This window comes from Danio rerio, chromosome 5 (genome assembly GCF_049306965.1).
Source record: "Danio rerio strain Tuebingen ecotype United States chromosome 5, GRCz12tu, whole genome shotgun sequence".
In the NCBI taxonomy this organism is placed as follows: Eukaryota; Metazoa; Chordata; class Actinopteri; order Cypriniformes; family Danionidae; genus Danio; species Danio rerio.
In genome coordinates this window covers 35051930-35065900 of record NC_133180.1, presented here as the reverse complement: position 1 = coordinate 35065900, position 13971 = coordinate 35051930, and the positions used below count along the sequence as shown (strand labels likewise).

General features: G+C 34.3%; 1 protein-coding gene and 1 long non-coding RNA gene across 2 annotated transcripts in view; one reads left to right on the top strand and one right to left on the bottom strand.

Annotated features, from left to right (window-relative positions):
• The window catches only part of lamc3 (laminin, gamma 3), a 136138-nt gene that overhangs the window by 100366 nt on the left and 21801 nt on the right, over positions 1–13971 (bottom strand). The window lies entirely within an intron of this gene.
• Positions 6542–11983, top strand: LOC141385841 (uncharacterized). The gene is made up of 5 exons (XR_012406930.1): positions 6542–6729; positions 6813–10137; positions 10817–10874; positions 11000–11051; positions 11168–11983. It is a non-coding gene; the product is annotated as an uncharacterized lncRNA (long non-coding RNA).

The window sequence follows — 13971 nt, the reverse complement described above, 5'->3', positions numbered from 1 at the left end:
AAGTTATTTATTTCGATGTAATGAACTGTAAATAATGAATAATAATGAATGTGGTAATACTGTAAATAAAAATAACTGAATGTTTAAATATACAATTGCATCCAACAATGACAATATTGTAAAAGTATTAAAATAACATTTAAAACCAATGTGCATGGAGTGCATAAATAATTTATTGCTTACATACAGTTCATTAATTCCTACACTTTCCAATGGAGGCTGGAAATTCAGCTCTGCCAAGAACAAATTATATTAAAAAAAGCAATATCATTTTACAAATTTACTGGTTTATTCAGATGAAATGTAAAATATATATGAGAAGAACACATGATGATTTAAACGTTAATAAAATCTTAATGACCCAAACGTTTGACCATTTGTGTGCATAGAGTGCTCCGGGTCAGCCAAATTATGAGGTTACACTTCAGTAAATCATCTGCATATGGAGGCAGGGTTTGCTTATGGGTTTTGGAGCAGAACAGCAGAAAGGTTAGTTGATTTGCTTTGACCCTTTACTAATGCACTGTACACTGTAGAGGGCTCTGCTAGTAAGCTCCACTGATCCTCAGTGTCTGCTGATCTTTAAAACTCAGCTTGCAGGGCTGTATTTAAGTACAGGTGTCAAACTGGTCCTCAACTGTCATTTAGAATCATTTCACTCATTTATTCATCCAGGCTCTAGAAGCCAGCTCAGACATCTGACATAAGTAATAGTAAATAACCATTTAATTATTATGTTATTATTATTATTATTATTAATTTTTTCATTATTATTATTATTACTACTACTACTACTATTGTGTAATGGCATAGTGTTTTAGGGCATGTTTAAACATAGTATATATATATTTTTTAATATGTATTTACATTTCGATATAGATACAGCATCATGGCCAATCAGAGGAGTTTATGACACTTAGCAGCACTAGCTAGTTAACTAGCAAGTGGGAAATGCTGATATTTGTCTTTTTGACCCTCACAGTAGTGTTTCTCAACCACGTTCCTGTAGGACCACCAACAATCCATGTTTCAGATGTCTCCTTTGTCTGTCACACCCATTTCAGGTCTTTCAGTCTTTATCTAATGAGCTGATAATCTGAATCAGGAGTGTTTTGTTAAAGAGACATGGAATATGTGCAGAGCTGGGAACATGGTTGAGAAACACTGAACTAGAAAAGATGGGGCATTTTTTTTCTTTATTCAATTTCAATTCATGTTTATTTCTCTAGTGCTTTTACAATGTAAACTGTGTCAAAGCAGCTTCACATAAAAGTACTACTACATTGTAACTATGTCAGTCCAGTTTTCAGAGTTCAAGTTCAGTTTAGTTCAGTCAAGTGTGGTTTAATTTCACTGCTGAATTGCAGCACACTGAAGAGCAAATCCATTGATACAAAGTCTCAAACCATGCAAGCAGTGGCAACAGTGACGAGAAACAAAACTTCATCAGTTGACAAAAGTAAAAGGCTCAGTTGGAAAAGACAATTTCTCCTCTGGCCAAACTTCTTGTGAAGAGCTGCAGTCTACATTAGCAAAATGGTCTGCATTAACACCATCCCCAACACCAGCTCTGTCAGAAAATAAGTATATACAACATGTTTTTGTTATAGTTTAATCTTTATTTTTATTTTACTTTATCAAATCAGATCAAATCAAAACTATTTTATTCTAATCCTGGCTGAAGCAGTCTCTTATATCAATGTACAGTATAAGGATAATCCATCTATGTTATAGTTTGAAGGTGAAGATAGTAATTCGGCTATTCAGAGATTTATGTTTATTTGATTTATTTATGTTTATTTTGCATTTCTTATTTGTATGAAGTTTAAATACAAATAAAAGGTAAACATTATATGACATTTTAGAAATTAAATCAATACAAATAAATAGTTTTATAGGAGAAGGTTTGGCAAATTCCCTTTTCAGACTTTTATACAGACATGCATTGTGGGCGATTATGGCAGTTTTCTGATGATTTTTAAATATTATTCATAACAATATCAGAATTATATCATATGGGGCAAAATTATAAAACATATTTGCAATGTGTTTGAAGCATGTTGGAAAGGCTGGGTTTACACTTTGCTGTCTGTAATTGTAAGTTTCTTATGATGCTAAAAAAGGTATATAACACATTTATAACAAAATAGCAAATAAATAACAAGAAAAAAAAACACGCATTTTACCTTGATCCTAACACAAACCACAACATTTTGCAAAGTTTGTTCGCAATTGGAGTGAAATTCAAAGCTGGTGCTCTCTGTATCATTTTCTGTTGTCTTCTTTCACTTTTACATGTAACGAGCTTGAGCTTATTTAGTCATTTTAGATTGAAAAAGCAAAAAAAGCCTATACATACAGTCTTACATAAAGCACATTTAAAAGTAAATCAGCAAAGGAGTTAAAAGTGAAAAAAAGGATTTTATTCCAGCAGATGTATCTCATTCATCTATCTGTGATCCAGTCCACCTAAACGCATCTTATTAGGAACAGAACAGTTCTTATTTAGAACTGTAATACAATTACATTGAACACTTGCCTAAAAAATGTCTACTCAGTGCACTAGATTGACTTATTTAAACAATCTGGGAACTAATTTAAGGCGGATAAATATTAGTTACCAGGTGGGCCGTTTTGAGCCAACAGAACAGAAAAGACATGCATGTCTTTCTCTACACGTTTTATCTGCCTCTGTCAGGACTGTGTTAGCAACTGTTCTGTCATCTCACCGCATTTTACAGTACCATGATTAATCATATTGCCACTTCACAGCTGAGCTTACTGGCACAAACCCTGTGCCATGAAAGATAGTGCCCTGGGTTGGTATTAACAGCACTTGTTTGACTTCATAAGCCACGAGGAGACTATTAAGAGATGTTGCTAATCCATAATTGTACATGTATGCAAAAGAATGTCAAAAAGCATATTCATTAAGTCTGATTAGGAAATAAATAGCTTTGGCAACAGGTTCATTGTCAGCATGTCAACATGCAATTGCTTCTTATGTAGCTATATTTAAATATAAAGCTTTTTTATCAGTTAATTACAGGAACTCTGTTATAGGAACTAGTCCAATTTTCCTGAGAACTAAGTTCCCCCTGGACCATTTTCCTGCTTGTATTTGTGCCATCAGTGGAAACTCTGAGGTGACATAATCTGGCCTACAACTGACATAAAAACTTTTAACAAAATTAACAACTGAGGATGGAGGACACCATGATCAAAGCTGTGTTTTAACTGTAATGCGGATTAAACAAAGATGTATGAAGTTATGTGACTGAATTAGCAAATAGGAGATCTAAATATAACCTTTAGTACTACATAGAGTCTCATCAAGGCTGAGAAAAGAGCACAACACGGCAGACAAAGTCAGGAGGTAAATGCTACTAACATTAGCTTTCTACATGGGTGTTTTAAAAGGGATCAATTACACAGAAAGTGTTTTTGTGTTTAAAAATGTAAGCGGCAACGTTCAGAAATGTTTTAAAGTGCCTTTTTCTTTTTCCTCGAAATGAACAGATATGGCATCTTAAACGATGTAAAGGTAATGTGCTTCCGTCAAGAGTGTGTTGGCTTAGAAAAAAAGAAAAAGTATTGCATTTGAATGGAATAACATGTTCTGTGTGAATTCCCCATAACAGTTCAAAATATTGTGAATGTGTTTTGTACTGAGCACATGCCGATGAATTGATGAATTAAACCCTGCTCTAAAGTAGGAGCTAATTTAATTCCCCAAAATTTACTTGCTAAAACTAAAATGACTGTTCATGACTCAATTCCTTTGTTGACTGTTCCATGTTCTTTGTTCCTGTCTGGTGTCTACTGTCCCAAAAATTAGAGGCAAAAATATGTTGTTGTTTTTTACATTTTACACTGGTTAGTTCTCACTACTGATGTGAAAAAATGGTGTCAAATTAGCTGTGCTTAACTGTGGAGAAAACAGGGAAGACATATAAAACAGCAACATTTTAGTTTAGTCAGTTTTATTTCATTCATTCATTCACTTTTTCGGCTTAGTCTCCTTACTAATCTGGGGTCGCCACAGCGGAAGGAACCACCAACTTGTCCAGCACATCTTTTATGTAGCCGATGCCCTTTCAGCCGCAACACATCACTGGGAAACACCCATACACTGCTGCATTCACACTCATACACTACAGCCAATTTAACTTATTCAATTCACCTATAGTGCATATCTTTGGACTTATGGGGGAAACCGGATCACTCTGAGTAAACCTATGCCAACACAGTGAGAACATGCAAACTCCACACAGAAATGCCACCTGACCCAGTCCAGGCTTGAACTAGCAACCTTCTTACTGTGAGGCGATAGCGCTACCCACTGCGCCACAGTGTCGCCAGTTTTATTTCATTCTCACTGTATTAAAGCTTACCACAAATGCACACTACAATGTACCATTGCATGTAACAAAATCAATGTGTATTTAAAGAGATTTGTTAGCTCAATGTGCATTAGACAAACACACACAGTACACTCCAAAACTGCTATCATTTTATGTTCAAATAAATGAAAAAGTTATTAAACTTATAAAGGAATCGATTACCCCTCCAAAAATAATGTTTTTACACCCTTTACTCACTCTCAAGTGGCTCTGAACTTTTAACAGACTTTTTTGTGTTGAACACAAAAGACACTATTATAGAGAATGTTAGAAATTGGTAACCATTGACCTCCATTGTGGGCAGCACAGTGGCGCAGTGGGTAGCAAAATCGCCTCACAGCAAGAAGGTCACTGATTCAAGCCCCGGCTGTGTCAGCTGGGATTTCTGTGTGGAGTTTGCATGTTCGCCCCATGTTTGTGTTGGTTTCCTCCAGGTGCTCCTGTTTCCACCACAGTCCAAAGACCTGCAGTACAGTGAATTAAATAAACTAAATTGGCCGTAGTGTATGTGAGTGTGTGGGTGTTTCCCAGTGTTGGGTTACGACTGGAAGGGGATCCGCTGCGTAAAACATGTGCTGGATAAGTTGGCGGTTCATTCAGCTGTGGTGACCCCTGATTAATAAAGGGACTAAGCCGCAAAAGAATGAATGCCTTTCATAGTAGAAAAAACAAATACTATGGAAGTCAGTGATTATCAGTTTTTACATTTTTTAAACTAATTACTTTTGTGTTCAACAGAGGAAAGTAATACAAACAGGTTTGTGACAAGGTGGAGTACTATAGTATTCGAGCAATGATGACAATTTTTTTTTGGTTCTCGGTGAACTATTCCTTTAAGGCACATTTAGAATATGAATTCTTTTTTAATATAAACATTTCCACGGTTATATCAAAGAGATGAAAAGACCAGTTAAGTGAACTCCAATTATTTTGTCAAAGGTTTTTGACATTTTTGTCATGAGTGACAATTGATGACATGTGGAAACACAAATATTGTATTTGCAATCCACAATTCTCATTTACTGCACACAATCTACCACACAAAGCTGGTCAATGCATGCACAGCAATACATGGTGTCATCATGAATAATTAAGCAAAGAGTTTTCTCAAAGGATAATCATCCAGACTCATGAATAACTACGATAACTACATCTTTGCTACATCACATCTTGTAACATCCACATGAAGTAGCTTTAACCATTTTTATTACCCAGCTCTATCCAACAATTAAAATGAACATGCTACCATTTTCTTCTATGATGGGCACGCTCTGGTAAAATCTCACTAAATGTACCTTAGTGTTCATTCAAAAACAAAACACCTTCATATTGAAGTGTCAAATATAAGCGTTCAATATTCCATTAAAAAGGGTTGCAACTATAATCAAAATAATTCTCTTCTCCATGGCAGTGACATTCAAAGGGAAAGCAGATCATAATAAAAAAATAAATAATTTTTTGGCCTGTCATATTTTCTTGATTAATGCCAGCTGAACCCTGGCTAATTGTCTCAAGCGAGTTAATCTTTGAGATATTATTTACATGGCAGGATGGAAGTATGCTTTGAAAGGTTAATTATTAGATCATTTATTGGCGGTTCATCGTGCAAACGGCAGCAAGCACTTAATTAGTCTTCATTTGCTTCTACCGGTTTGTCTGATGAGTTCATAAAAAAACTGCTGACTAATGACAGTGAAAATGAAGAAATAGTCTCTGTCTTCAATCTTCTGTTTTAATTTCTTTTTCTTCTTTGAAGAGTTTAGAGCCAGACTTTTTTTGTACTGCACTTCTGTGAATTATTCACCCCCGCCCCACAGCCATTCGCCTCTCAATTGCATTTTCTGTTTTTTTTTCATCATGAAGTGCACCATTTTATACATTCTCTCCATCCTTCTGCCATCTTCCTCTCTTCCCCTCTTACGTGGGTCTCAGCCAGGAGGGTCTTTATGATTAGAATGCATCAGGAAGAGGCTTGTCCCTCATTTCAAACTGAATAACTGTTTTTAATTTGATTGCTTAAGTTCACTGTGTGCTGCTCGCTTTATGCGCTCTATCTCTCATTCTCATTCAAAGCTGGTGTTCCAATTTAACACCCAGCTCTCCAGCCTCAACCGGAGAGGGAGAGAGAGAGAGAGAGAGAGAAAAAGAGAGAGAGAGAGTGTGTGTGTGTGTGTGTGTGTGTGTGTGTGTATGTATGTGTGTTTGTGTGTGAGTGTGAGAGAGAGAAAGAGAGAGAGAGAGAGCATGCATGCCGATTTAATGGATGACTGAACAAATTAAATTTGAATTCACAGGACAACTTTCATCTTCAGCGTGGATTTTGTTGGTGGGGAAAAATATAATAATAGCGTTCAGACTAAAAAAAATACATACAAATATCTCCCTTTGAAGTAATCCATTACTTTGCAGGAAACCATCAAGTATCCGGTTACAAGGTGAGTGTTTTTTATCCCAGCCAATTTGTTTAGCAATGATGAAAAAGGTAAAGTATGCATATTTTAACTGATCAACATCAGGCGTGTGAAGTAATTTACAACAACACACTTTGAAATAAACTACAATGAATTAGATGCTAATCTGATCCGATGATTAGGCTGATACCTGTGGAGCTGAGGCTGGTTGTAAATGTTGTGTCAGAGGAGTTCTTTAAAACTAAAGAAAAAAGTCTTCAAAGTCAAATGAGCTTTCAGTCGTTCTAATATGTTGGCATTCAGTGAACATTTGGGTGAAGTTTTTGTTGATAAATGTCAAATGATGTCCGTGAACCATGATTTTTATATCAGGATTGGAAAAAAAATAGAAACAGAATATGCAAAATAACTGCATTTATATAGATTTATATTATATATGAGCTAAATTACATAGATATAAGGCATAAAAAACAAAAGTCTAAATCAAAAAATGTGGAAAGAAATTTAAAACCTTTGTTCACATGGCAAATCCTAAAAAAAAAAAAAAACCAACAGTCAACTTTATCAAATGTAATGATTGTAGTTAACTCTAAATTTACTGAAAGTTAATTCTACTAATTTGAAAAGAGTTTTGAATTCAGTGTTGAAGGTAAAGAGTTCATTAAATCCCTCATTATTTCAACTTAAATGGAGTAAGTTTACAGAACTCATACAGATTTTTTTTTAAACTCAAATGGTTTGTTGCAATCAGTTTTCCTTAAACGGTTTGAGTAGCCTTAACTTATTGGGTTTTACAGTACTCAGTTGGTTTTAGTTCTCTTCGTTTATCGGGTTTTACTGTGCTCAAATTTCTTCATTTACTCAAACGGATTACAGTACTCAAATGGATTTTTATTTACTCAAATGGACACAGTACTCATTAGGATTCGTTTTTGAAATTAAATGCTTTGTTGAAATCGGTTTTCTCAAACAGTTTGACTTACCTTAAATTTTAGAGTTTTACAGTGTACGCATTTCGGCAAAGAACTGCCTTCATCAGGGTACCCTTACCCTGTATATCGTTACCCTATTTAAGGCAGTTCTTTACTGAAACACGTAGGTTTTTTTAAGGATTAGCCATGTGAATAAAACGTTTTAAGATTTTTTTTTCACATTTTTTGAGTGTCTTGGACTGATTTTTGCTGTTTATTCTGATGAATCCCTTACCTAAAGAGCACCGACACATTATTTAAGCTAAACTGGACACTTTGTTTCATTTTAGATATAAGTCATACTTTTAAAACAAACAAAAAAAGATAAGTGTTTTATCCAAACATTTGAACATAGTCTATAAAAATAAACATAACAAACATCTATTTGAAAATCATGTCTAAATATTGTATTATACCATGTTCAAAAAACCCTAAATGAAAATTTATAGATGTTCTTCAACCTTTTTAAAAAGGTTTCGTATAGCAGACATGACAGTAAAGAGCATCCCGCAGTTTATTTGAGCGTTATTCTTTCCCTTTTTGACCTTTTTTTCCCCCTTCTGTCAAATTATTCTCAGAATGGAAATATAACCCACGGGGCCTCTCATTTCTGTCATCTGATTTGGAGTTCAAACTTCCTTCCTTTTTTTTTCCATTTTTTTTTCTCCATCAGAGGTTTAAGAGTGGAAAAGGGTGTCTGTGTCTGTTTTTTTCTTCTTCTGTGAAAGCACAGTAGGAGACATACTAGGATTAAATGCTAATATTAAAGGCAGGATGCTGTCTGCTGGTATTAAAGCTGATGAAATATGGATGGTTTCAGAGAAAAGACAGACAGGGTCGACCACGTGTCAGGATACACCTCTTATTTGTGTATTACTATTGCAGAAATTGAAATTAGCAACCCAAACAATAGACTAAACAATGATCAAGGCATTGTTTAATTAGGAAATTTCTGATTTTGTATCGATGTATACCTTGGAAAAAAACATTACTGGTGTCCATCCTAATACAAAAACAAAGCACTGACTTTAAGATCAGCAAGTGCTTTTCAAGTTGAAAGAGTTGCTATTGTTGATTACATATTCTTTAATCCATTTCACAATTAATTGGCACAAGGAATGACGTTTCATGAGAAAGGAGTTGCAGTTGCTTAATTTGCCTGACTTATAGTTGAGGATCAGCAGAAACCTTTTCACTTTGGTACCTGCCTTAAAGTGGTACCTTAAAGCTAAATATTAGATCGATACCTTAAGCAATGAATAAACAGCCTTAGGCAAGCAATGAAACTAGTGCTCTGCATTCAATCATTTAGTGTCAGCTATTTGCAGTTCATATCTATTTTCAAGGCTGAAAAACTTTAGGGTTTTTTCTTGGGTCAAAAATGTACAGTAAAACACCGTACAATGCACATTATTCATGTGAACTGCTTGTGAGCTATTCACTATAATCAAAAATAAATAGTATAGAACATTACTTTTAGAGTACTTTGCTACATGATACTCAAATCAACCCATTTTGGGCAAAAATCCTTTATATTTTTAAGTCTCAGTGAATGCATAAGAATGCGTAATCACTAGTTGGAGTCACAGCTGGACCAGGAGGATACATTTCTGTGTATGTTGTGTTTGCATGGGTTTTCTCTGGGTGCTGAAGTTTTACCCACAGTCCAAAGACATAGGTGAATTGGAAAAACTGACCTGGCTGTAATGTATGAATGGGAGAATGTGTGGGTTGGGGAAGGATGGGCCAGTAAAACATATGCTAGAGTATTTAGCGGTTCATCCCGCCGAGGTGACCGCTGATAAATCAGGGACTAAGCTGAAGCAAAGCGAGTAAAGTGTTTTATTAATATAACACTTTTGCATATATTGATAAAATAGCCACACTGGAAACTGCTTAATATTCATTAGGGGTGTCAAAATTAATTGTTTAATTGCAGACTGTTCTGTATCAGTTCAGTAATAGATTCTAACCTCACTCAAAAAAATGAATTATGGCTTTAGTTGGTCCAAAGAATGTAACTATGTTTAAATTAAACAATTTGCTTATGTTTGTGTATTAAAAATAAAAGTGTTGTGTTGGAAAAAATGAGAAAAAGTAAGTTTTCACATTTAAACAGCTCACTTATGTAACATGAATGAAAGGGAGTTGTGTTGCTTCTGCAGTACTGCATTTTGGTCAATAGGTGGAGTAATATCTGCACATGCGCAGTTTCAAAACAACACAGGAAGTTAGAAGATTCAAACCACAACGATCACTCTCAGCTCGGCGCCATATTATGGGAATCAAAAGATGAAGATTACAGTACAAATTGAGAACGTGCACAAAGCTTTCCCCAATGTGGACACACAGGTGAGATTTTTTTTTACTTTTTATGTATTTATACTGAGGCTGTGACAACATTTGAATCATAAATGTACTCTCTTGTAATACTATGTTGTGTTTGTGTATAGTATTGCTATGAAATTGCCATGTTCCCTGTGTCTTTTCCACATTATAGACAGATAAATGTATAGTTTGTTTTGCATTCCTGTGAAATTTTATACTTGGTATATATTAACTCCCCCAAAATAAAGTTGCAAACGTTGGTAGTAAGGAATAGTCATGTTAGAATAACTTAGTCTAAGCTTTTCACTCATCATAGCACACGTGCTGCTGATAATGTGACAATAAAAGTGATTTGATTTTTTATTTGATTTGATAGTCTTTATTTTAAATGAGTGTCAAGCAGTTTGTCAAGTTTGAATGCCAATTTTGATAACTTACATAATATTAATTAAAATGTGGTGTTGGCACATTGTTATTTATTATCTAATTGTATTCAAGCCTGTTAACTTAAAAAAAAAAATCTTGACAAGCATATGTGAAACTTAAATAGCATGACATCTAGCATGATGACATATTTAATGTAAGCTTATTTGTTTGGTCATCTAACACGTTTAAATTTTTAAGTTTAGTAGTTTGCTATTTGTATTATTATATTTTATTATTTTAAATCTTTGCTCACTCACATCTATTTTCTCCTTCACAGGTTTACAGCTCAACCTCTAAAGTCCCATATCTGGCTGAGGAGACTGTGGATCATCCAGGTACTATGTCTTTAGATGCCTATACACACATTAAAATGATGTACAGTAAAAATTACTAGTAATTTTAACTACTAATTATTTAGTAAATTACTAATTGTCATTTCATGTCATTTCAACATCACCAGTGGAAAAAAGGTGTGAATGCATCCTCAAAGCCCCTAAGTGAGGGAGTACATGGTAAGCTATTTATTTATTTTTTTTAAACATTTTGTATTTTCCTCTTAAACCAATTCCTCCTTTCACCTTTGATCTGTTGGTAAATGTTTTATTTTTTTTACCTGACTTTTTTTTAGGATGCTGGGCATGATGAAGCGCAAACCTTGATGTGCAACACCACCTTATGAATCTACAGTAGTTACATTAACATTTAGCAGACTTTTTTTTATCTAAAGTGACTTACAATTGAGGAGACATTCAGCAAATCAACAGGAAGAGGCGATACACCCAAGATGTGCTAATTATACAAAAACTTTTAAGAATTAAGAATGCTTCTACATGTGGTTTGTCAAGCCCACACACCTGTGTGAAGCAGACTTCATGCACAATGTTTTGTTTTTTAGATATAGGGAGTGCTTGTAAGAAAGTGTCTGGTGCAAATGTGCATAAATGGTGCAAGTGTCAGAGAGATGAATGTGTGTAGCTAATGCATGTTCTGTGATGGTTGGTCTAATTTATGGTTTAGTGCTTTTCGTGTTACTTTGCTTTAAAATGTTAATCTTTCTTTGAACAACTGAAGTGTTATCTGCTTTTTCAGTGTAAAGAAGGTACAGTATAGTTTACAAAAGAAGACTTAATTTTTCTATGTATATTTTTGATATATCATTTGAAGGCAGAATATTATTTTTGAATGTTTTTTGTAATATATGAAAAGTATTATTATGAAAAGTGTATTTTATGATGTTTTTGTAAGCATATTTTTTAAATCATTTATTGTTTTCAATTTGCTTCATACTTGTATTACTATTATTTTTACTAGTATTAATATTTTAACTTATTGTAATAAGTGAAGATACAGATAAAGACAGTATTTGGATTTTGATAATCATTTTATTGCTGGAAAATGTGTAAAACTGTAAAAATGCTTTTGAATAAACTCAATGAAACGAAAACTGTTTTTTTATTTGGTTAAACATAACAATATCAATTTTAGAATAATTGAACTTTAATAACTACATTGATTAAAGCTAAATTATAAATGTTACGTTGATTGAACTAAACAACATTACATTACCTTTATGTAACTAACTTAAGTTCACTAAAATTAATATTCTTTCTTAAAGGTAACTTAACTCAGTTACGTGGAACCAGTGGACAAAAAAAAGTTAATTAACGCCAACATATCATTTTTTTGAGTGCTGTTATTAAGCACTGATGTCATTTAATGCTATATTGCGGTAGCTTACTATGGCAAAGGAGGCAAGTGCAAGTAATTAAAATGCTCAAACTTTTATACAGATTATTTAACAATTTTTAAAGAGGACCTATTAGGCCTCTTTTTACAATGTGTACTCTGATGCATCCCTAGAGTATGTATGAGATGTTTTAGCTCAAAATACCCTAATAATAAAAATAACTCAGTCGCTATAAATTCAAATGAGATTGTGTTATTTTCAAAAGAGGACGGGGCTACAAATGCCTATGTGTCAGCACAGCAGCAGATTCAAAACAAGGTTAATGTCCTATGACAATGAGGGAGAGATTGTCCCTAATGGGCAGGACTTTTCTATTCTGATGACATGTACAAAGGGAGAATGTCAATCAAAGTGGTTCTGCAGTGTTTTATGTTCATGAAATGTGATTATAAAAAAATAAATTAATACATTTTTGGCAATGTAGTTGTGCATTTGGTAGTGCTGTCGCCTCACAGCAAGAAGGTCACTGGGTCGCTGGTTGAACCTTGGCTCAGTTGGCGTTTCTGTGTGGAGTTTGCATGTTCTTCCTGCATTCACGTGGGTTTCCTCCGGGTGCTCCGGTTTCCCCCACAGTCCAAAGACATGCGGTACAGGTGAATTGGGTAGGCTAAATTGTCCATCGTGTATGAGTGTGAGTGAATGTTTCCTAGAGATGGGTTGCGGCTGGAAGGGCATCTGCTGTGTAAAAACCTGCTGGATAATTTGGCAGTTCATTCCACTGTGGCGACCCCGGACTAATAAAAAGACTAAGCCGACAGGAAAAAGAATGAATAAATGATTGATACATTTTTACCACCAGAAGCTGGTTATATTCACAGACTGCTGCCACACCTTGAAAATTAAATTTAAACCCCTTATAAGAGTGATTTTTGCCTACTTGGTCCCCTTTAATATTCAGTTCTGAAACGAATTAAAGAAACAGAATGTTATTAAAAATTACATAAAACAAAAAATATTTTTTAAAAAGAGAAAGTAAAATGTGTTCAATCCCAGAAATGAAGTTTTAAATTGATACTTTTTATGCTCTTTGCACTTTTGATTTTTTTGTGTGCAACATTGCTGTTTAAACAGCTGCAACTTATAAAGCACAAAATCCACTCCAAAGTGAGCTATTCCCTGCATAAGCGGTTTCTAGCTCACACACAAGAAGAGATTTCTTCCAAAAATGTACAAGTCAACTTTAAATTTTAATAAGTCCTGCCCAAGGGGACGAGGACTGATTGTGTTAATTTTGATAACAGTTTTACTAGTTATTGTTAATAGTTTCACAAATCAAACAAACTAATAATAAACCTGGTAATTCAGTTGACATCAATAGGCATATTAACCAACATTAAGTAATTTTTGTGTGCATGTAATTGGACTGTTATAGCTTTACGTGTATTTGATGTGCATTTGTAATCTTATGAGTAAGTGGACAGAGAACATTAATAATCATGTGTTGTGTTACCTGGAAATGTTGTGTATTGTGTGTTTCTTTATGTTTGTGTGTATGTGTCTATGCCCTCAGAAGACCACAAGGTATATGAGTTTAAACTGACAAGGCTTAAAAATCCATACAGATATGTTGTTTGTTGTTACTGGAGTAACAGACGCACCTACTGTATATGCCCTTCCCTTTTCAGAGAATGCAGTGGGAGAAGCAGCTCATTTGCATTTTGAAACAGAACATTAAAGCAAAAATA